This window comes from Musca domestica, unplaced genomic scaffold (genome assembly GCF_030504385.1).
Source record: "Musca domestica strain aabys unplaced genomic scaffold, Musca_domestica.polishedcontigs.V.1.1 89, whole genome shotgun sequence".
NCBI lineage: Eukaryota > Metazoa > Arthropoda > Insecta > Diptera > Muscidae > Musca > Musca domestica.
Genome location: NW_026712430.1, coordinates 1646611 through 1671353, shown reverse-complemented (window position 1 = coordinate 1671353; position 24743 = coordinate 1646611). Strand labels below are relative to the sequence as shown.

The 24743-nt window shown below is 34.7% G+C and overlaps 1 protein-coding gene across 1 annotated transcript in view; it reads right to left on the bottom strand.

Moving 5' to 3' along the window:
* Positions 1–24743, bottom strand: part of LOC101899300 (uncharacterized) — a 506597-nt gene that overhangs the window by 163500 nt on the left and 318354 nt on the right. The window lies entirely within an intron of this gene.

The window sequence follows — 24743 nt, the reverse complement described above, 5'->3', positions numbered from 1 at the left end:
TCTAACGATAGCCACTTGTGGTTTTCCAGCCAAATATAAAGTAATCACACCATCACGCGTGAATTCCATCACGAATAACTTTTTTTCTGGAAAATTCTCACCAAAATGCTTTTGTACGCTTGTAAACAATATAATGATCTGTCACTGGAATAATTTTAACAGCTGTCGTACGAGTGGCTTAGAAATGAAGTTGGTTCCAGTTTTTTCATCTCAGCGTAAAATTCTAAGACGATTTAGCCCTGTCCGTCTGTTGTAATCACGCTAGAGTCAAAACGAATAAAGGTTGGAAGCTAACATTTTGCACCGATCTGTCTTTTGTCTGCAGGCATGTCACGTTCGTAGATGAGCTATATCGGTTTACGATAGCGTATAGCTCCCATATAACGGCACCTCTCGATATTTGGTATTATGTCACTGATGATGTGAAGGGTTAAAGGGTAAAACGCTGTGATCGTTAAGAGCCAGAGCTTTGGCATTTTTTGTAAGGCTTTACTCCTATTAAGGAAAGGGTAAATTAACAAATATTGGAAATATTGCATGAGAGTCAGCAGTGGTAAGAAGGGGCTAAATTACGCCGAATTAAAAAACCGATGAACCGATCTCGATAAAATTTGGCAAAGATATTTCTGAGATGTATTTGATATATTTCCCTGAATATCGTTGTTACGGAGTGCATATTACGGTTGTGGGTAACAAATATAACAAATCGGATGAATAATATATATGGAAGCTATAGCTATATCTGAACCGATCTTCACCAAATTTGACATACTAGCTTCTAGACTCAATTCGGTCGTAAGTGCCAAATTCCATCCCATTTGGACAAATTAGATGTTTGGTGCACAATAAAAAGTAAATCGGGCGAAGTTATATATGGGAGCTATATCCAAATCTGAACCGATCTCGATAAAATTTAACAAATGTATCTCTAAGCTGTATTTGATATATTTCCCCAAATATTGTTGTTGCATAGTGCATATTACCGCGGCGGTGGACAAAAATAACAAATCGGATGAACAATATATATTGGAGCTATAGCTATATCTGAACCGATTTCGATCAAATTTGGCATATATATTTTCAGGACTAATTTGGGTGTATATGCAATTCCATACAATTCGGGCTGATATTACACGTTTGGTGCACAATATAAGGCAAATCGGACGAAGATATATATGGGAGCTATATCAAAATTTTGACCGATTATCTCCAATTTCAATAGGGTTCGTCCTTGGGCCAAACAAAAGATCTTTGCAAAAATTCATCTGGATCGGGCAATAAATCCGACCTGTACTTTGTTTACAAAAATACATGGACAGACGGACGGACGGACATGTATAAATCGACTCAGAATGTGATTTTATGCAGATTATCAAAAGGAACTATGGGTCTATCTCGTTTCCTTCTGCCTGTTACAAACAAATGCACAGAGACATAATACCCTGACCACCTTGTGGCGTAGGGTATAAAAATGGATATTGTAGAGACATAGGATTGGAAATTTGAGATGAGATTTAGAGTTCTGATGTATTGTGAGACCTATAAATAATTATGATAATTTTTGTTTTGTGAATTATTTTGATTTTATTTAAAGGGAGTTTTTTACCATATTTCGAAAAAAGGACGCAAATACCGCTTTGGTGTCTCGCTAGAGGTTTAAAATTTTCGATCGAAATAATCCTCGTATTATTATCAGCAAATTAGCTAAAGACACTTTTAACCTAAAATGAATGGATTCCATGGCATCTTAAACCCGAAAATTTCAAAAGATATGGTAGATGGCTGAACATGCCACCTTCATGGGATGCAAACTTACAAAACGTCGATATATATATTTACTGGTACTTCCTTGTAATTAATGAAACAAATTGATGCGTCGATATCAATTTTGTAATTTCTCATACAATCATGTATTGCTTCCTTTTTAAGAAAGTTTGACAAGTCTCCCGTTTAAATGTATGTGTCCTGATTTACAAAATAAACCATTTTTTAACTAACCTCGTATAGACTAATTTATATGTAAATTCATTTAATCAATTGTTACACATCCTTTTATCATATTTTGCATATTTAAACATTCTTTCCTTTCCCTTGGGAATTTCTCAAAGAATATCCCCATGGCAGAGTTTAGCATAACTCATTCGCTAACGTGTGTTGGTGCTGGCGGTGGTGGTGGCGGTGGCGATGGCGGTTTGGGTGGATGCTATGTAATTTCTAGTTATTTTACAAAGTATGTGGATAAGTGACAGAAACATGTGGTATGTTGTGCTGTGTCGTGCTGCTGCCTGCACATGCTGTAGTTGTGGCAGGATCTGCTGCTCCTACTGACGATATCCTTATTGTCTATGTCCAACATATGCTGAAGGCATGGAAAACATCTATTTGTTCTTTTGTTCATTATCTGTTCTGACATGCCCCTGAAGCCTTGCCGAGTTGATTTTTCACATTATAGTTGAGGGCAGATTGGAGCTAAGAAGAGGGCAGCAAGCACAGGCGGTCAGCCAGTGTAAGTATATTTGTTGTTCGAAACTTAATTAGAATTGAAGTTAATAAAACGTAACGTAAAATGTCGTGTAGGGAAATTAATGTCATGTTTGCCACACAAACACAATTTTCAAAGGCTCGAGGAGAATAAATGGTTTAGGGGGGAGGCAGAGCATGTCGGGTCAAAGTTACTCAACACAAAAGCTAGCTGGCATGTGGTGGCTGTGTTTGGGCAAGGTAATATTTTTTGAAGGTGGTATGTGTACTCATCAGCACAGCTCCACCCCCTTCATTCGGCATGGGTGCCGAGTATTTGTCTAATGTTCTACTAATTAAGACATTGATATATGAACTTGAATTTACAATGGTAAAGTTTGTTGGGACAAATTACAAGGTGGTATAATTTGTTTTGATATAATTTATGGTTAGTAATTGGAAATGTCGGTGAGCAATATAATGAGAAACCTGTTGGGTCCCACATGTTTGTTTGCTAACTAGGTAACTGGCTCCAAAACATTTTTCTCACATTTATTTTGCCAAACTAGTTTTTTTTACAATATTAAAAGGATGCCTGTGGTCTCATCAACTTTGATGACATTGGAATTTTCATTTACATTCGTCTACATGGAATTTTAATCATATATCAAATAATCTGGAACTGTAAAGATTTGTCAGAACATACGCCAGATCACCACCACACCCCCCATCGAAAGAAAAACATTTCATTTTAGTCCATTTGATGGTCACATCAATTTAACCAGAAATTGTAACTGTGTAAAAATATGTGTGTGTGTGTGTGTGTGTGGGTCCGTGCATACACTTGCTAGTCACATTTTTCGATTAGTAAATGTTGAAAGATTCCAATATGCTTTGATGCTGCTGATGATGATGACGACAATATTTTGTGGTTAACTTTTGTCAAACTATGCCAGGCTATATGCAGGAATTGGATCAGAGAACATTATTTGCAGAAAAATTTGTCAATCATTTGACATTTTCACAAAAAGGATGCTGAGTCAGCATAAAAAAGCACAGACACAGAGGTAGAGAGAAGTTAATGCGTATTACAGTCACAAGAGAGAGAAATTATAACCGATTTAAAAATAAGGAGTTTTTGACAAGGTATTTTTATACAGTATAACACCATGTGTTGGGAATGTTATACGTTTATTGGGCCAAAAATAATGTAACACCTCGAAATATTGGTCCTGCACATAGAAAGCCATATATGGTTCTTCCTATCTCGTCGTCCGTCTGTCCATGTTACATCTAGCAATTATGGTCCGGAAAATGGAAGTCTTTGTTGGAGGAGATGATCGAAAAGTTAGAAGCTGAAATCGACAAAAATTAATATATTTATAGCAACTTGATCTTCCAGTTGCTCTAAAGGTCACAATTATGGAGTAATCGGCTGGTAATTTTGCATTAGGGCTGGAAAGTAACTCATAATTTTGGATGGTCATCGAATAATATTTAGCAGGTGAAATATAACATCAATTTCCTGCGGGTGTTTGTCAGTTCACCTACCAGGCGCGTCTCCACTGGCGGATAGGGGGGGATGGATGATCGCACTGTTTTGCTCGTACCAGAGCGCCTATATGGCGAAATGGGTTGGAGCGGAGCAGTGCGATCACCCGTCCCAGGAAATTTTTCCCGCGAACAAAAAACTGACTACGGGGATGTTCCCCTAAAACAAAAAACAAACATGGAGGAAGTTTTAAAAGAAGAAAAAGTTACGGTGCCGGGCCTAAATAACCCAGTACCGGCGGGTGTTTGTGATCCAGCCACGAGTCACACCCTGTCGTCATCCAAAAGTCGTGAGCAAAACTCTCTCCCATGAGATAAAAACGAAGAATCTTTTATTGCTAGGCAAGAAGAGGATCAGTGAGGTAACAGGCATCCTTACGGGGCACCAGGGCCTACAAGCTCATCTATACAAGATAGGTTGCACAGATAACAGCATATGCAGGGCGTGCAGGGACGACGACGAAACTTTAGAACATTTTCTCTGTATATGCCCAGCGTTTGCTAATATCAGAGCCCAATTCTTAGGGAGCGACACTATACCAGACCTTAGTCGGATCATGGTAAATGATATAAAACAGTTAAGGAATTTCATAAAGACAACAGAATTTCAATTATAACAGACTGTTTAACTGCACGTCTTCCTCGGTAAAACCGAAAACCCCCTCTGACTAGAGCGCACAACAGGCCTATACTGGCTTAAGTGCATGCCCAAAAGGGCTTGAGGCGAAATTGTTTTTGCCACTCTTTTTCAACCTAACCTAACCATAACATCAATTTTGAGTTAAAAAATTACGAACATTTCTATTGAACCGCAAATATTTTGAAATCCAGCAAAATCCAACAATATCGCATGTATTCGCATGTATAGCAAATATAGTATATAAAAAAAAATCACTTGTTTCCACATTATGTTGGGAGTATTATATATGGCAGTTATCGTCCGATCTTCACGACATTTTTCACTAGGGGTAAAGTTAAGTTAAGAATATAAACCTATTCTTTTAAAAGATGTTCAAAAATTTTTTACGTTTCAAAATTGACCAAAAACTTAAAAAAATGTCTAGATTTTGCAGTTGCCCCACAGTTTTCAACTAAGGACCAATAGACAAGGAATTTTTATGAGGTTAGAGTTCAGGACAGCTCTGAAGCCTACCATTTTGGATGGTCATCAGATAATATTTACCTTTTGGAATGGACCACAATTTATGTGAAAAATACCAAAATTAATGAAATCACAAATTAATGAAAGGCGCACCCAGACCTTTACATTGACGCTGATTTCATTTATGTATACATCTAAATATCAGAGGTGCAGTAAATCATATATAATATATAGAAATCCAAATTTTCAAATACTATTTTGAATGTCCATTAACACGACACAGGGTTATGTTATGAAGATTTGAATAACCTCGTGGTTCCGGTCGAAAAGCAAGATAAATTTTTTCCACGACTGTGTGACATTATTTCAAGAATAAAATAATTATGACTCGTATTTTTTTTTTTTTTTTTTTTTTTTTTTTGAAGAATATTGGTTCCAGATCTATGATTATTCGAAAAAAAGGGCAACTACTTAACAAGGGTAACGCGTTTTAAATGATTGTGGCAAAAGTTTTTTAGGAGTTTTAAATAAATAATTATTGGAGTTTTAAAATAGTCTCTTAAAACTATAATTGACTTCCTCTAAAATTCACTTAATAACTAAACAATTCCCTGCCGAAATTCAATTATAATACATTACACGTGGCCTGTATACATTTGAGCCTACGCATAATTTTCATTCACACAAAAAGAGTTTCATACTTGTGGCACTGCGTAATGCCATAAAATTGGTGTGGGTGTATGGGTGCTCGTATGTTATTGTGTGTGTGTGTGTGCACACCTATAATCCTTATAACTACTAACCAAATTCTCACATTCAATCTCATTTCAAAAGGGGGGGGGTTAAGTCTGATTTTGATTTAGTGACAAATTTGAATCTATGCTTTCCAACTGCCGTACGCTTGCCAACATTAGGCCATATGACGCTGCGTGACATTAACAACCCACATAACTCTACACAATTACACATAGTTCTTCAAATGTCATCATATTCAAGGATATGTCAATTATGTGCCCAACCCATTGAAATGTCAGCATTTTGTTGTCATTTGACATTTTTCTTTGGTTCGGTTTGTTTGGTTTGGTTAGACTAAAATTCACATAGTCGTTGTGTGGGTGGCGGACTAACTGTGTGTTAGTGAGTCATTATGATGTCACCTTGTTTGGGGGAATACTAAAAATGTTAACTTTGGTTCCAAGTGATGATGAACGTGTATGAAATAATGTCTGTCTGCTTGTCTGGTAAACTTGATGTAAATGTCATGCACTTACCCCGCCCCTAATTTTTATTATTATCGACATAACGGCGATACGATATCCCTAATACTACCGAACACAAAAGCGAACTTTTAACTCGCCCTGAGTGGGGATTTAATTCACGTTGTTAAGAGGTGGTGTTCAAGAGAGCAAGGCCGCGAAAAGCCAGTGTAGTGCTGCGGTGTTGAACGAGTACACTAAGTAGTAAGATTATCCATAATTTTTTAAATATTAGGGTAGGTCGTAAAAGATCGCAGGGAATGTAATTTATACCTCAATCAAATCCAAAAATCGTGGCCTACATTTCTAAAAAGTCAAAATTTTTAGTTAATTACTAAAATTAGTCAGAAACTAATTTGTCAGAAATTACGGATTTCTAGAAGGATCTTTTTATAGTCTTCTAATCATTGTAAAACCAGTAATCGTAAATTTCAAAAAGAATTGTTTATCCTTTACGAAACTCAAAACTGGTGGAATTCTAGAAAATTATTTAGGAATCCCTAGACCTTTCCAGGAATTACGAATCTGTCAATACATATGTTAAGATTCAATAAGTGTTTTAAGACTCCAGAAGTCGTGAATTTTTTAAGTTTGTGTTATAACACATATCACAGATAATTTGTAAGTTATTGTAAGACTCACTAAAGCCGGAAATCTTGGATTTTTGAAACTCTCTAAAGATCTGCAATCTATGATTTTTGAAGAGACCCTAAATGCTGAAAATATGGAGTCGAAGAGAGAGAGGATTTCTACAATTATTTTTTAGAAAATCATGGATTTGTTTAAGACTCCCTAAAGACCTGAGATCGTTACTTTTAAATCTCCCTCAATCACAAAATCTGAAATAATTCCGGAAAGCTTGGATTTTGAAAGAATTTTTAAACAGAAGTCTGGAAATTTGTAAGCCTCCCTAATGGTCAGTAATCAATGATAAATTTGATAATCCTCCACGCGACAAGAAATCTGGAGAGACGTTTTTATACCCTGCAAAAATAATATTCAATATATCTCTAAAGAGTTAATATCCTGGAGGCTTGAATTACTTTTTAAGACTCCCAAAAATCTAGAGATCGTGGATTTTTTAAAGAAGGTCATAAGTCGTGAACTTCCAGGATAATTTTTACGACTACTTAAGGGCCAGAAATCCAGGGTTAATAAACGATAATTTTAAAACTCCCTAAAGGACATAAATCGTGATTTCATAAATAATTTAAGAAGCAATATTCCATGGATTTCTTAAAAAATTAGACACCATAAAATCCAAAATCGAGGATTTTCTAAAAAATTCTAACTACAAAAGCCAAAATAGTGGTTTTCTGAAATATTTTTTTAAGACACTTTGAAAATCATAAATCCTGAACTTCTTAAAAAATCCTTAATTTAAAATCATCGAAGCTTTAAAAATCGTGGATTTTTTGACGATTTATTTAAACTTCCCAAAGGCTTGAAATGACGAGTTGTTTAACAAATTTTTAAAGACTTCCTAAAAGCCATTAATTGAGATTTTTTAATTTTTAATTATATTTAAGTCACAATTGTATGATTTTTAGGGCCTTTAAGTCCTCGAAAAAGATGGAAAGAAAAACAAAATACCTTCCTTTAATTTTTAATATTATTTTTTTTTAATATTATTTAAGTCCCAATTGTATGATTTTTAGCTAATTTAAAAAGTTTTAAGAAAACAAGGATTAAAATCCTGGTTTTTTTAAAGAGTTTTCAATTCCTCCAAAATTTCTCCTCAATTTTTTGGACTTTTGAGAGGTTTAAAAAATGCTTAAAAATCCATGATTCGTGGGCTTTAAATCATATTACCTTTTAAAAGAATTTTTGAGGGCTTTTAAGTCCTCGAAAAAGATGGAAAGAAAAACAAAATACCTTCAGAAAAGGTCAGAAATTGTGTAAAGAACTTTTAATTTATTTAAAGATTTTTTAACGAATTTCTATTTTTTAAGATTTTTAATTAATTTTTTAATGTTTTAAGAAATTTTTACATCCTCGAAAGAACCAGAAATTGTTTTTTTATAGAGAACTTTTAAAATCACTAGTAGGAACAGAAATAGCAGAATTTTTAAGAACTGAAATCGAAATTAAATTTTAAATCTCAAAATAGATGATGATTTTTAAAGAATTTTTAAAACCGAAAAAAGGCCAAAAATCGTGGAATTTTTAAATACCTTTTAAAGTCTCTAGAAATACCATAAATCGTGAAATTTTTACAACGATTTAAGTCCTTGAAAGGACCAGAAATTGGGGTTTTTATAGAGAACTTTTAAATCACTAGTAGAAGCAGAAATCGCAGAAGTTTTAAGAACCGAAATGAAATTTTAAAACTTAAAAAAGGACCAGAAATAGATAATGATTTTTTAAGAACTTTTAGATCATCAAAAATGCCAGAAATAGTGGATTTTTTTAATAACTTTTAAAGTCTTTCTAGAGATAAATCGTGAAATTTTTACAGAATTTTTAATCCTCCCAAAAGAACAAAAACTGTAGATTTGTCAAAGAATTTTTAAAACATCACAAAGAGAAAGTGGGCTTTTCTTAAAGAATACTGAAGGCTTCTTTAAAGCCAAAAGTCCTATTTTTTAACGAATTTTTGAAGCCTCCATAAGTGTCAAAATCGTGGATTTTAAAATACACCAAACGATTTTTGTAGGATTTGGTTAAGTCTTTTTAAATACCTTTTAAAGTATCGTAAAATATCAGAAATTTTTTAGAGTTAAGTTCTCCCAAACGCTCAGAAATCGTTTATTTTAGTGTTTTTATGGAGTTTTACCTAAAGATAGGAAATCATACTTAAAAACCATATTTTTTTTGTAAATTTTCCAGCCTTTCTATAATCATTTTTTAAAACGGCCAAACCCTTATTTAAACAAGTAAGCAAAGGCTACAGTCGAGCGGGGCCGACCGTTGAATACCCTACAACACTATAATAAACGATACAGTTTATATAGGCGAGATACTCGAAAGAATTCCATAAGATATTGTGACAAATTATAAAAGAAAACCATCAGGTTTCGTTCTCTAATTTTCGAATAATAGCAACATTAACTAATTTGCTCATTTCCAATTTATTGGTAGATGTTGCACGTAAATGGTCTTCCTAGATCTGGAACCAATATTTCCCAAGAACCTATAATCTCTCAGAAGTGGCAAAAGTTTAACATTTATTATTGGTTTTCGACTGAAACGCATCTATATGAGATACAGACATTTGACTATATTCTTCAACGAAATCAGCGTTAACGAAATAGTCAGAAGGGTGTCTTTCCTGCATTTGTGAATTCTCAAAAAAGTCACTGGAATGGACATTTTCGTATTTTGTCTACAAAAGTTGGTAAACTATTTCACACATTGAGTATTTTTGGATGCCCATCCAAAACTATTTGGCTTTTGCAATGTCCGGTAACCTCCATTCAAATGCGCGTGAGGATCGGGCGATAATTACGACTTGCTGACAATTTTGCAGTTTTTTTGTCCATTTTAACCCCTAAATATATGGCGATTATCTTTAAAAAGAGTAGGCTTCTATTCTGACCCTCATCTCATCCCCATGCAAAATTTCATAAGGATCGGGCCATAAATGCGATCTGTATATGATATCCTGATATCCTAACTACTTAGTTTTGTTAGCTGTAGAAATATTACCAAATGTTTAATTCAAAATGAAAATATGCCAAAAATATGACAAAATTGAAAAAATATGAGAAAATTTTACAAAATCAATATTTTCATCTTTAGAGAGATATTTTTATGCGATTTTTTTTGGCGTTTTTTCTTTTCTGCCAAGATGCCATTCTGAATTAATGAGAACTGTCGAAATCTCGACATATAAGATATCTTTCAAGCATATCTTCTTTGATAGACATATATATCGCACATATTTTGCTATATATTCGATTTGTTGGATCTTAACATCAATGTAAAGATCAGAAGTAACCTTGTCATGGCTTTGTGATTTCGCCAGGGATTTAAAATATTCGCGGTTTAATGAAAATTTTTGAATTTTTTCAACAAAAAAGATATGGTCGATTTTAGCCGCTAAATATTATCCGATACCCAAATTGGTAGGCTTCTTCCCCGCCCTAAACTCTAGCTACATGCGAAATTCCGCTTCGATTGGTCTATAATTGCGACCTGTATAGCTACTGCAAAATCCGACATTTTTTCAGTATTTGGTCCATTTCAACCCCTAAACATTTGGCGATCAGCTCCAAAAGAAATAGGGTTCTATTCTGACATTAACCCCACCTACATTTTAAATTTCGTGAAGATCGGGCCATAATTGCGGCCTGTAGAGCGATTACAAATTAACATGGACAGACGGACATGCATAGCTAGATCGACTCAGCTCGGCGAGCTAGGAAGATCCATATATACTTTCCTATATGGGAAACCAATATTTCGAGGTGTTACACAATTTTTGGCCCAATCAAACTTATAATACCCCCAACACATAGTGTTGTAGGGTATAAAAAATACTATTTCCCCTTATATGAACAAAACTTCTTTACTTTATCTGATACACGATATTTATTGATTTTTTTTTTATGTGCACTCTGCCATGTTTACCGCGCTTTGCTATATTTTACTGTGGCATATTCTACATTCGAGCGTTCGTGGCGATGGTGCCAGCGGTAAATGCTGTAGAACAAAACTCTGGGTCATCATCATCATTACTCGATTGTGGCAGCAATGCTTGACACTTGACAGTAGCTGCATATCAATATCAAATAAATGTCAATTTGACACTTGTACGACTACAATTTACAAATGAATTGACATATCTGGTGGTAATGGAAACAAGGGGAAAGGGACAGAGATTGCCAATAGTGGTACTATTTTATTGAACTGATGATGATGATGATGGCGGTTATTTAGAAGTATATGACACTGGTTGTTGGTTGCTCTACTTTCAGTTTAGTTGGTTACTATCTGTGCAGTGCGATTCCTTAATGGTGTTATGGTCATGCTCATAATATTTGCCTTCATTCTATTGTTGTTGCTGTTGTCGCTCTTGTTGTTACAATTCGAATTATGGTTATTGCAATTGTTATTGTTTATTGGTGGTTTTTGTCGTGATTTTCATTTTGACGTTGGCATGTCATCGACTTCTCCTTCTTATTTTTCTTCCGTCTCTGTTTTTCTACTACCCAGTGGTAATATTATGTTAAGTTCACATAGGTGTCATCTTCCATTGTCGGTTGTGTATGTCATGGTCATTTTGTTGGGGGTTTTGTTAAAGTTATTTATTAACCTTGAAATGTCTTGCATTATAAAGCAAAAATAAGAAGAATGCGAAAATTGTTATGGCAATTATAAGCATATGGTGTGGTTTATTCTTTGTTTTGATCAAGGTAATAATTAAACCAGTAAAGAAAGTCTTAAAGTCGGGCGGGGCCGACTTTATGATACCCTACACCATTTTGCTAATTAAGTAGAGCTCCACATAACAATTAAAAGTTTTTATGGGAGAATTCAATCATACACGCTATGATTATAATTATAATTTAAAGTTCAAAGGACTAAATATGCCGAAGCATTTGTATCTTTTAAATTCGGAATTGTATTGCCCATTTGTTGCAAGGAAATAAAAATGTATGTTCTGATATACTATTAAGTAACAGTTCTCTCCACACAATGACCAAAAATTGAAAAAATAAATACCATTCATATTCGATTTGGTTCGAGAATTACAAATTTACAGTCTACAGGAAAAAGTTAAATAGTACCAGTCGGTTTTGCCGACAGATGTATACACTAAGCCTTGCGTTATGATTGTTGAAACTGTTGACCCTTTACGGGAAACATGCCGAAGGGTTGGGTCATTATTGACCTAGGTCTGATTTGAATATTACAACGTATCAGATTTGGACTTTATAGACTACTTCCCTCAAATTTCTGATAATTGTTGAGAATGTGTTAATTTTTGTAAAATGTAGAACTATATATATGGGGTACCATATGTAGAACAGCGGACCGAAGGATACCACTTTACAAAAAGCTTATAGTTATTTACAATTTATGCGAATAATGAAGATGTTGAACTTTTGTGGGGAAGATACCAGAATGGAAGGGCCGACATATATCATCTACACATCAGATCTTGTGTTAATATTAATAATGGCATGTGCGAAGTGCAGAAGAAATCAGATGCTTACTTCGCTTTTTGCGAGATATATAATTATTCAAACATTAGACCACTTTGTGGGGAGATACCAGAAGGAGTGGACCAAGAGAACCCATCTTCACACTAGATCTTTCGTTAGTCGAAATATTGGGATGTATGTACTTTAAAGAGAATCTGAAGCGTATTTCGCTTTAATGAGGCTATGAGGGTACCAGAATGAGTTGTCCTATATCTGTTATCTTGACACCAGATCTTTCGTTAGTAGAAATATTGAGATGTGCGCAATTTAAAAAGAATCTGATGCTTATTTCAACATTTTGATCCCTTTGTGGGGGAGGTACCAGAAGAAGTAGTCCTATATCTACCATCTTCACAACGGATCTTCTGCTACTGAAAATACTGATTTGTATGCTGTTTAGAATAAATAAGATGCCTTTTTATGAGAAATAATTATTCAACAATTTGACCCTTTGTGTGGGAGGTACCAGAAGGAGTGGTAAAATAATGAAATATATTTTACCACTCCTTCTGGTACCAGGTCTGGTGCAGGTAGAAATATTGAAGTGTGCGAAGAGAATCGGTCTTTGTTTTTGCATTTTATAAGAGTTATAATTATTCAAAATGTCGATCCTTGGTGGGGAAGGTACTTCATGGAGTGGACTGATATTGTCAAGTTTCATATCTGAACAAGCATGGCGATACTGGGTTTTGCAATGTTTGTGCGATGTGCCAAGTTTGGATCAAATCGAATGCTCCCTTCGAGAGTTATAGTGCGCACCAGTCAACCAAAAAGATGTACGAATGGACAGGCGGACAATCCTATATCGACTCCAAATGACCTGAAACGGATTTGGTCCAAAGGGAGCTAGGACATAAAATACTGATAGCGTAGTCCCACGTCAAGGAAACTTACACCGCAACAGAAAGAAAATAGACTCAAAACAGCTAAAAAGTTTCTTTGCTTGGCCGAAAGTGGTGAACTGCCGAATTTTGTTTTCGCCAATGAGAATGCATTTATATCCGCAGACCTTGGACATTCCAAAAGGACTCAGCACCATCACACTCAGCACGCGCCTCACAAGAATGGTTACAAAATGAGATTCCTCGCTTCATTTCCAGCGCACAATCTCCACAAAAATTTCCGGATTCCAACCCGTTGGACTATTGTGTCTGGAGTATTTTGAAAAGCAAGGTTTTCAATACAAAATACCAAAGTGTTGATCACCTCAAGCATGCGCTTCGCCGGGAATGGGCGAAACTACGGTAGAGCAACATTCGGGCAGCGTGTGACGGTTTCATTGGCCGTTTGAAGGCCATAATTCATGCCAAAGGTGACCAATTCGAACAAATCTAAACTTATTCTAAAATTTGATGCTATTTCCGACATTTTTTGCTTTCATTCAATAAAGTTATAAAAAAGTGTAAAAATATGTGGCGTTTGACTTCGTTCCAGTTTTTTATCTCACCCTGTATTCCCTTTGGATCCATATTTTTGTACGTTCCAAAATACAATTGATTGTCAGAAACCTAATTGACATTATTACCATTTCTGAACAGTTCTCATAAAATATTGAACATAATTCCCAATTCCATTCAACGCCACAGCGCCGCGCTCATTGTCCGTCAATTTGCAAAGTCAAGCATCATTGGCCACCATCACATTCAATTATTAACCATTAACGGTTACCTGAATAATGAAGGGACACTTCTTTTATTGTCCACCACCAGTAACAACAACAACAACAACTGAAAAGAAAACTTGACAGGAAATTATTAACCTGTTGTGCTTTTATCATGCTGAACTGCCTCGCTACTCGAGCAATTGAGAAAATTTATTGCCAACTAGTTTCTTTGAAAAGCACTCGGTGGCTTATTGACCTGTCGAGAAGAGCAAGTTGATGACAGAGTAAATTTTTAAAGAAAATACATAAATTCTCACTGAAGATGTGCTGGGGTGGTGGTGGTGGCATGGAAATATTACATCATCGTCATCAGGCCGTCATCTATCCAAAACTCATTGAAAGTTTCTGGAAATTTAACACTTTTTGTTATTTATGACAGCAGTGGCAATATCCAACAAAAAATGTTACAACTCAACTTGTATGCCGCCTCTTACAAGCTGCTGGTGTCTTCTGAACTGTAAAACTTTATGATGGCCAATGAATTGTTTGAATGTGGCGCTGCTTAAATTCGCAGACAATCCACATCAATGGCCTTGTGTGTCTATGTCTTTATCCATTTTGTGTCAGACAGATTATCTTCTATTCATCCGCCAGTTTGGCAAATGATGGCGCTTAGTTGTTGTTGTCGTTTTTGCACATCGTCTTTGTAATGTTCATCCAACACGTTTTCATTACTGACCAATAACCTTGCTTGGAATTGACTTGTGTCGGCTGGCTGGCCGGCTCTCACACTGGGGCAGGGTAAATATTCATTTTTTTTTTCTTTAAGAACTGGTTTGGCTTTTTTTGCTGGCCCATGAATGGTTAAATGATTATCTTTCCAAAGAAAACAACAAATCGCCTGATACTTAGATCTTTATGCTGGAAAAACGTTGCAATAAAAGTCGGCATAATGTTGTTTCTGGCATCAGTTTTCATGGTGTCAAGGTTAAGACAATAATTCTTCAGATTGCATTTGTAAACGCATTTGAAATGAAGGTGTGAATGTTTTGACGCATTGATGCTAGATTGGAAGATCTGATATGATGCGTTGAAGGTAAAAGTAGAACTAAAAAGAAAAAACACTAAAAAATGAGCCTACAATATGAGCAAGGGTAGAAAATCGTAACTTCGACGCTGGAATGTAGTTAGAAGGACAGATAAATTATTTACAATAATTAATTTACAACAATTTTTCTCTGCAAATCAAATGCAAACCGTAAGCTTCAGCCTGTGGTCCAAGAGATATATACCTTACGCAGTTGACATTTTCATACTCCCCCCCCATAGTATGGAGGGTATATTAAGTTTTTCATTTCGTTTGTAACACCTCGAAATATACATTTTAGACCCTACAAAGTATATATTTTTGATCGGCAAAAAATTCTATGTCGAAATCACTCTAGCTTCCGAAAGAAATGAAGTAAATTGATAAAATTTTACTCAAATGTATATTATGTCTGCAGGACTCTTGGTGTTTAAAATGGGCCGTGTAAGTCCACGTTTTGGTATATCCCCCATATAACGGTACCTCCCGATATTTGGTATTTTGATAATTTTAGCGACATTATTCACCGGAATTGTTTCAAATTTGGTATTTGAAGTTCGAAATGGATATTACAGCCTAAGACAGGAAATTGTCTGTGCAGCTCCACGTCTTCGTATAGTCCCCATATAACGGTACCTCCCGATAAATTATTCTCCATTTTTTTCTTAAGTTTCGCATTTGAATATTGTAATGGCTTATGACAAAAATTACCTATGCAGACCCATGTCGTCGTATAGACCCTAATATAACAGCTACATTCGGTATTTTTAAGATTTGAAGTTTGTTTTTGAGGATTGCCAAATTTGTTCCCAATGGTGTAGGGTATTCAAAGTTCAGCACGGCTGAACTTACAGCTTTCTTACTTGTTATGTTTACATTTATTTTTATGTTCTGACTATATGGTCGAGTACTCGATTTATGATATATGATTTTCGGAATAAGTAGACAAAAATTTTACGATGTTTTAAAGGAAACAGGACATAAATTTTCCACTTTATGATTGTTTTCTGATTCAAAATGTAGACTTTATACGGGGTAGGTAGATGAATGCGTGCGTTGCCCATTTTCAAACCTATTTAATTTATTTATTTAACAATATGCCAAGTTTAAACTATATTGGTCCCTTTGCTCAATATGAGGTATTTATTTTTGCAAAAAATTTTGAACTTTTGTGGGGGAGATACCAGAAAGAGTGGACAGATATTCCCAACTCCTAACTCAATTTAAATTTTAAAAAATGCAGAGCAAAGTTGGCACTAAAAATATCAAAGTGTCGATCACCTCAAGCAAGCGTTTCGCAGGGAATTGACCAAAATACCGCAGAGCAACATTCGGCCAGCGTGTGACGGTTTCATTGGCCGTTTAAAGGCCATCATTTGTGCCAAAGGTGATCAATTCGAACAAATCTAAACTTATTCTAAACTTTGATGCTATTTCAGACATTGTTTGCTTTCATTCAATAATATTTAAAAAAAAAAATTAAAAATTATGGCGTTTGACTTTGTTGGAGTTTCTTTATCTTACCCTGTATATAGAAGATTATAGGACTTTTATAGATAGAATACATCTTACGATTTCATCGATATCAGATAATGAAATTTAGAAGTCTTCTAAAATCTTGTAATTTCCCTAAAATTGAGCGTTAAAATCCGAAAGTCCGAAATTTATTTTGCCTATAAGGTCAGAATATTTGTAAAGTACTCATTGAGACCTTTCTTTTGAGCAAAGTCTCCACCTTGCTTAATTTTTAAATGGTATAATCCTGGCTTTAAATGGGGAATTAAGGGTTCCATATTTTTCCATAAAATAAAGTTGAAGGATTTCTGATGCTTCAATCGAAATTACGACAGTGTTTATCCTTGTCATACTTGCCTTGTTATTTCTGTAACTAACATAATTTTTCCATTTAGCAATAACTACAAAAAGTTACTCAATTTTATATTAAAATAAATTAAAAATATCTTTCCATTTAATAACTTGAACTGCATTGAAATGTCGATATTATTAATTACCGGCTATCCTCAACGCGCTCTCTCGTTACTTCAATTGTTAACACATCAAACCACTTCCGGTTGTGTTGTGACATTTCCAATGTTTATTTTCACACACATTGATTATTGTTTTATTCCGCTCATCAGTTTTGCCACCTCCCCTCCTTGAAAAAATGTCTGAAACATGTCAATTGTTTGTCATATTGTATTGACAGCTGTCGTTAAGTTGGCCAAGCTTGTGCCACTTGCAGTACTGTGATTGGCACCATTGAACAATAAATCAATAAATGCTTTTTGAACGACAGTGTAATGCACGGCATCACTGTTGCACTGACATGACAACAGCAACAACAACAACAGCAGCGAGAAGAAGAAGATGAAAAGCAGACAAAAACTACACTTTTTTCAACTTTACATTCATTTACAAAAGTGCAATTAACATTTAAGTTTGAACAATTATCAAGAGATTGAGAACAATTAGCACCTGTCAACAGTGTTAACCAGGCATTACTGTTGAAATGTTAAGAAGAAACAGACATGGAGGAGGGCTTTAAATTATAGTTAATTGTCGCGTTGTAGTGGTGGTGGGTGGTGTTGGGTGTTTTTTTTTCCTCATCGTATGGTTCGTTGCATTTTATTTTTTATTTACACTTAGTTAAATATAGAAAAAAAAATAAGTGATATTAAATTACCTCATGATAAAAGATTATATTTTTTCCATATTTATACCCTACAACACTATATGTTGGGGGTATTATAAGTTTGATTGGGCCAGAATTTATGTAACACCTCGAAATATTGGTTTCCCATAAAGGAAAGTATATATGGATCTTCCTAGCTCGCCGAGCTGAGTCGATCTAGCTATGTATGTCCGTCCGTCCGTTTGTCCATGTTAATTTGTAATCACGCTGCAGGTCGCAATTATGGCCCGATCCTTACGAAATTTTGCACGAAGGTGGGGTTAGGGTCAGAATAGAAGGCTATCTTTTGGAGATGATCGCTAAATGCTTAGGGGTTGAAATGGACCAAATACTGAAAAAATGTCGGATTTTGCAGTAGCTATACAGGTCGCAATTATAGACAAATCGACGCGGAATTTCGCATGTAGCTAGAGTTTAGGGCGGGGAAGAAGCCTACCAATTTGGGTGGTCATCGGATAATATTTAGCGGGTATAATAGACCATATCTTTTGTGTTGAAAAAATTCAAAATTTTCCAACCGTGAATATTTTAAATCCCGGCGAAATCACAAAGCCATCACAAGGTTACTTCTGACCTTTACATTGATGTTAACATCCAACAAATCGGATATATAGCAAAATATGAATATATGCTTGAAATCAAAGAATATATACTTGAAAGATCTTTATATGTCGAGAATGGCTGAACTGATTTCGACAGTTCTCATTAATTCAGAATGGCCTCTTGGCAGGAAAGAAAAAACGTCTAAAAAAACCTCATAAAAATATCTCTCTAAAGATGAAAATATTGATTTTGTAAAATTTTCTCATATTTTTTTAATTTTGTCATATTTTTGGCATATTTTCATTTTGAATCAAACATTTGGTAATGTTTCTACAGCTAACAAAACTAAGTAGTTAGGATATCAGGATATCATATACAGATCGCATTTATGGCCCGATCCTTACGAAATTTTGCATGGGGATAAGATGAGGGTCAGAATAGAAGCCTACTCTTTTTGGAGATGATCGCCATATATTTAGGGGTTGAAATGGACCAAAAAACTGCAAAATTGTCAGCAGGATGTAATTATCGCCCGATCCTCACGCACATTTGAATGGGGCTTACTGGACATTGCAAAAGCAAAGCAGTTTTGGATGGCCATTAAAAATATACAATGTGTAAAATAGTTTGCCAACTTCTGTAGCCTAAATACGAAAATGTCCATTCCAGTGACTTTTTGGAGAATTCACAAATACAGAAAAGACGCACTTCTGACTATTTCGTTAACGCTGATTTCGTGGAAGAATATAGTTAAATGTTTGTATCTCATATAGATGCGTTTCAGTCAAAAACCAATAATAAATGTTAATCTTTTGCCACTTCTGAGAGATTATAGGTCTTTGGGAAATATTGGTTCCAGATCTAGGAAGACCATTTACGTGCAACATCTACCAATAAATTTGAAATGAGCAAATTAGTTTAAGTTGCTATTATTCGAAAATTAGAGAACGAAACCTGTTGGTTTTCTTTTATTATTTGTCACAATATCTTGTGGAATTCTTTCGAGTATCTCGCCTATTTAAACTGTATCGTTTATTATAGTGTTGTAGGGTATTCAACGGTCGGCCCCGCTCGACTGTAGCCTTTGCTTACTTGTTTTCTAATAAAAAATCCACCACATCCCCCGCCTCAAACACACATACCTACCGTGCCATATCATTTTAAATATTCATATTTATAAGTTCATTGTGCACCGGACATTTGTAAGCTGTCACTATGTTTAGCACCACTTGAAAATGCCATTGATTTTGCCAGTCTATTAAACTATTCCATATTACATTATTGACCGCATCCAGTGGCGTTAAGAACAAATATCTTGACAAATAATCTAGTTAAGTGGCAAATAAAATCAACACAAATCACAATCAAATGTCAGCTACTTAATCGATATGTGCGCTGTTACTGGCAATAATCGCCACCATTAAAATGAACGGCAAAATAAATGTCGGCCAATAAGGCTACAAGAAAAATTGAATTGATGTATTGAATCACAATGAAGGAATGTTTTTTGTAACACATACAATGTACACGCTGTCATTACAGGCGAACTTATAAAACGGAGTACACAGAGTACTCTTCTGATAAATGGAAATAATTTCCTGTTAGGGGAGAATTAAACCTAGTGTAAGCATTGACTTTGGAAGATTACTTTACCAAATATAAAATATATATGCTTTCTAGCATACATTTTGGGTGTCACCTAATAATATAGGTGTAAGCCTAATAGTAGTTACCAAGGAATGTAAGCGAACTAAATCTTTCATTACCACTAGATTGAAAATAGTGGATTATACCTTAATGTGATATTAGGTGTGTCTGGTTACTTTTCCCGCAGGAATTGTCCAGCAACATCTTTCTGAGAGAGTATGGTAGTTTTATTCTCTGTTGCAATGAAAATGCGAAAAATAAACAGACGGTATTCTTGCAGAAGCTTGCAACCAATCAGCTGTTTTGTTAAAACAAACCAATTTGTCCCCCATTAAAAGGATTAAAAGAAAGGAATCACCACCAATTTTACAAATTTTATAAATAAAAAGGGAATTAGCAATAAAATACAAATATGAGCAATAAAAGAAATATAGATTTTATGTGTATTGTGTATTGCATGTTAATATGTACGTTTTTCACGTTTTGTTAATTTGTTCTCCAAAAACAATTAGCCTTGCTAATTCTAAAAAATATTGGAAACACCAAAAGAAATAAACAAACAATAGACAGACAAACATCTGATTGAATGTCGATGAATGAGAAGAAGAAGTGTTGCAAGTGATTGCAAGAAGAAATTTGTCCAGCAAGAATTTGCAAACTCTAACTGCAAGAACTGTCAAAATTTCTCTCTCCGACCGCTCTCTTTTGCAGAACTTTCGGGTTAACAGACGACTTCCAGTAACAATTTGTAAAAATTGTTACAAATTTTAGGGTAACCAGACACACCTATTCTCTACCCACAGAGTGTGAGTGTAGCCGACTAGTAAGTGGTATGTCACCAACATCAAAACCAGTAAGGAAAAGTCAAAAGTCGGGCTGGCCCGACTATATGATACCCTACACCACTATGTAAATTTAGTAGAGCTCTCGTAACAAGAGAATTTATTTCAAGTAGGTCATACCATGGTACAATGAAGAGAAGGTAGGTTAACTTTGAAAAAATTGCAAGTATAGAGGTCTACCTGTTTGGCTTGTAATGTCAGAATTAGTATCAAAACAATAAAAAATCAGACAACTTGTTGCATTTATTTTGAACAAATAATTGAAAACCGCGAAAATTGAATGAAAGTTCAACATTTATTTTCAAAATCATGTTCTACATATCTCTAAAGGTTTATTTTGCTACAAAAACTGTTAATATTGTCGATGCATACGTCGAAATAAACATTTTGAAAACACCCGAATTTGAATATTTTCTAAACAATTTTTTTGTTATTTAAAATAAAACATATATATAAACAAATATAGTTGACATATTAAGCCAAGAAAATAGTATCATATCATATCATCGTATCATATCATCATGATATCATAGCCCTACCTTGATTTTATTGTACCATGGGTCATACCAACTATCAACGTTTGGCTTTAGATAAGTTATAGTTTGGTTTCAGAGGGAACTAAATATAGCAGGAGGCATATCCAATTCTGACTCGATTTTCACTTATTTTGACGGAGACATTGTAATCTTTTACACCAAATAACATATATATATAATATATATATATATATATATATATATATATATATATATATATATATATATATATATATATATATATATATATATATATATATATATATATATATATATATATATATATATATATATATATATATATACATATATATATATATATATATATATATATAGCAGCTACATCTTAATCTGAACCGATCTCGATAAAAATTGACAGAAGTATTTTCAAGCAGTGTGTGATGTCCGGTACCGAATATCATACTTGTGGAGTACATATTACGCATGTGAGGGACTTAAAATCCCAAATCGGATGAAACATATATATGGTAGCTATATCTAAATAGATTTTCTCCAAATTTGATGTAATTGTCTCTAGACTGATTTCGGTGGAATGTACAAAAATTCAGGCCATAAGGATTTATATTAGCCATTTGGTCCAAAATTAACCTGAAATCGGTTGAATATATATGGGAACTATATTAAAATCTGATACGATTATCACCAATTTCAATAGGGTTCGTCTTTGGGCCAAACAAATATTCTTTGCAAAATTTCATCTCAATCATATAATAAATGCGACCCGTATTTTGTTCACAAGAATACATGGACGGACGGAAGTACTGACATGCATAAACCGGCTCAGAAAATAATTCTATGAATATCTTCAAAAGTAACTATGGGTCTATCTCGCTTCCTTCTCCCTGTTACAAACAAATGCACAAAGACATAATACCCTTACCACTATGTGGTATAGGGTATAACCAATCCACGCAGAATTTTGTATGAGTTAAGGGTTTAGGTTGGGCAGGAGTGTACCAATTTGAATGAACATCGGATATTACTGAGCGGCTGAAGACCGTAAATTTTATGTAAATAAAAATAAAAAAACTAAAATTGCTATAATCCGCTAGTATTTTTAACATCGGCGAAATCACAAATACAGGCAAAGGTCACTTCTGATCGTAGCATTGAAGCTGATATCCATAATGTCGGATATATAGCAAAATATATAGAACCTATATGTGTCAAAAAAAAAGGGGATATTAGTAAGAGCGTACACGAATTCAGATTGGCCTCTTTGCAGGAAAGAATAAAATCTAGAAAAATCGCATTAAAAGATGGCAGAAATTTCTATTTTCATAAGTTTTATTCACTGAACTTTTTAGTCGATCTAGCTATGTATATCCGTCCGTCCGTCTGTACGTCTGTCCATGTTAATTTGTAATCACTCTACAGGTCGCAATTATTGCCCGATCTTCACGAAATTAAGAACGGAGGTGGGCTAGGGTCAGAATAGAACCCTATTGCTTTTGGAGATGATCGCATAATATTTAGGGGTTGAAATGGACCAAAAACTGAAAAAAATCCTGATTTTGCAGTTGCTCTACAGGTCGCAATTATAGACCAATCGAAGCGGAAGTTAGCATGGGGCTAGAGCTTAGGGCTGGGTAGAAGCCTTCCAATTTTGACGGTCATCGGGTAATATTGTGAAAAAGACTATAATATTTGTGATAAATAAAAGTCAAATTTCCATTATACCGCGAATACTTTTAGTCCCGGCGAAATCATAAATAGACGAACAGGTCTATTCTGACCGTTACGTAGATGCCGATAGTAAAAATATCGGATATATATGGCGAAATATATACAATGTACATATACAAAGGAAGGGGATGTTAGCTAGAATGCATATAACTCCAGAATGTCTGTAGCGATTTTGACAAATTTTGTAAATTTAGAATGTTCTTTCGGCATAAAAGTATAAAATCTGAAAAAATCGCATAAAATGATGCCAATAATGATGTATATATAGATTTTGTAGTATTTTGTGACATTTTTTTATTTTTTCATATTTTTTATCGCATGCGATGTTTTCAATTTGACTTATAATATTTTGTAATATTTTTTCGCCTTACAACACAGGTTGGGGTATTATATAAGTATTACAATTATCGTCCGATCCTCACAAAATTTTTCACAAAGGTTTAGGGGTTAGGCTCAGAAGGGCTAAGCCTATTGTTTTCAAAGAAGTCCGCAATATATTTAGGGTTGAAATGGACCAGCAACTAAAAATGTTCCTGATTTTGCAGCCGTTATAAAGGTCACAAATAGAAACCAAAGGACACGAAATCTCGCATAAAGTTAGAGTTTAGAACAGCAGGTAGAATGGACCACTACTTTTGTGTGAAAAAATACCAACATTACTTACAGGCGATATCCGAAATACACAATAGGCGAACTTCTGGTTTATGCTGATTTCGTTGACGAATACAGCCGAATATCGTAGACAAGCAAATCAACAGATGAGTCTAAATTTGGAGATACAGAGGGGACCCCTTGCTTTTGGAGATGATCGCAACATATTTAGGGGTTCAAATGAATCAAAAACAGAAAAAAATTCCTGATCACCCAATTGAAGCCAATCGACAAGCCTGAAAAGATACTTAAGCACAGTGAAGAATTCTAGCATTTTGGATGACCATTGGATTATATTTAGCCGTAGAATGGACCACAAAAACTAACAGCACGACGGAGTGCATAAATATTGGGAAAATGTCCCTGGTCAAAATGCTAAGAGTAATATCTGGGCAGTGCTCCGTGACATAATTTCAAAAGCGAATTCTTCCAAAATGGATTTGGACATGAGGGGCTTCTCATATATTGTAGTGTTGTAGGGTATCACATGGTCGGCCCCGCACGACTATAACCTTTGCTTACTCGTTTTTTTCATATTTTGTTTTTTTTTTTAATCGCATGAGATTTTTTAATTTGACTTAAAATATTGAATTGTACATTTTGTAATACTTTTTTAGACCATACAAGACTATGTGTTGGGAGTATATATACAGGTCGCAATTTTCATCCGAATCTCACGAAATTTCTCAATAGGGTTGGATTAGGGTCCTGATTTTGTAGTCACTATACAGGTCACAATCCAATCGACCAATCGACACTGAAGTTCGCATGAGGCTAGGATTTAGGCCAGGGCAAAAGCCTAACATTTTGGATGGCCACCGGATAATACATAGCCGTTGGTTTTGTCTTTCTAGTTCCATCCAAAATAACGTCTTCTGGCATCAGCCCCTTTCTTGTGTCAACGTGGTGACGTAAAA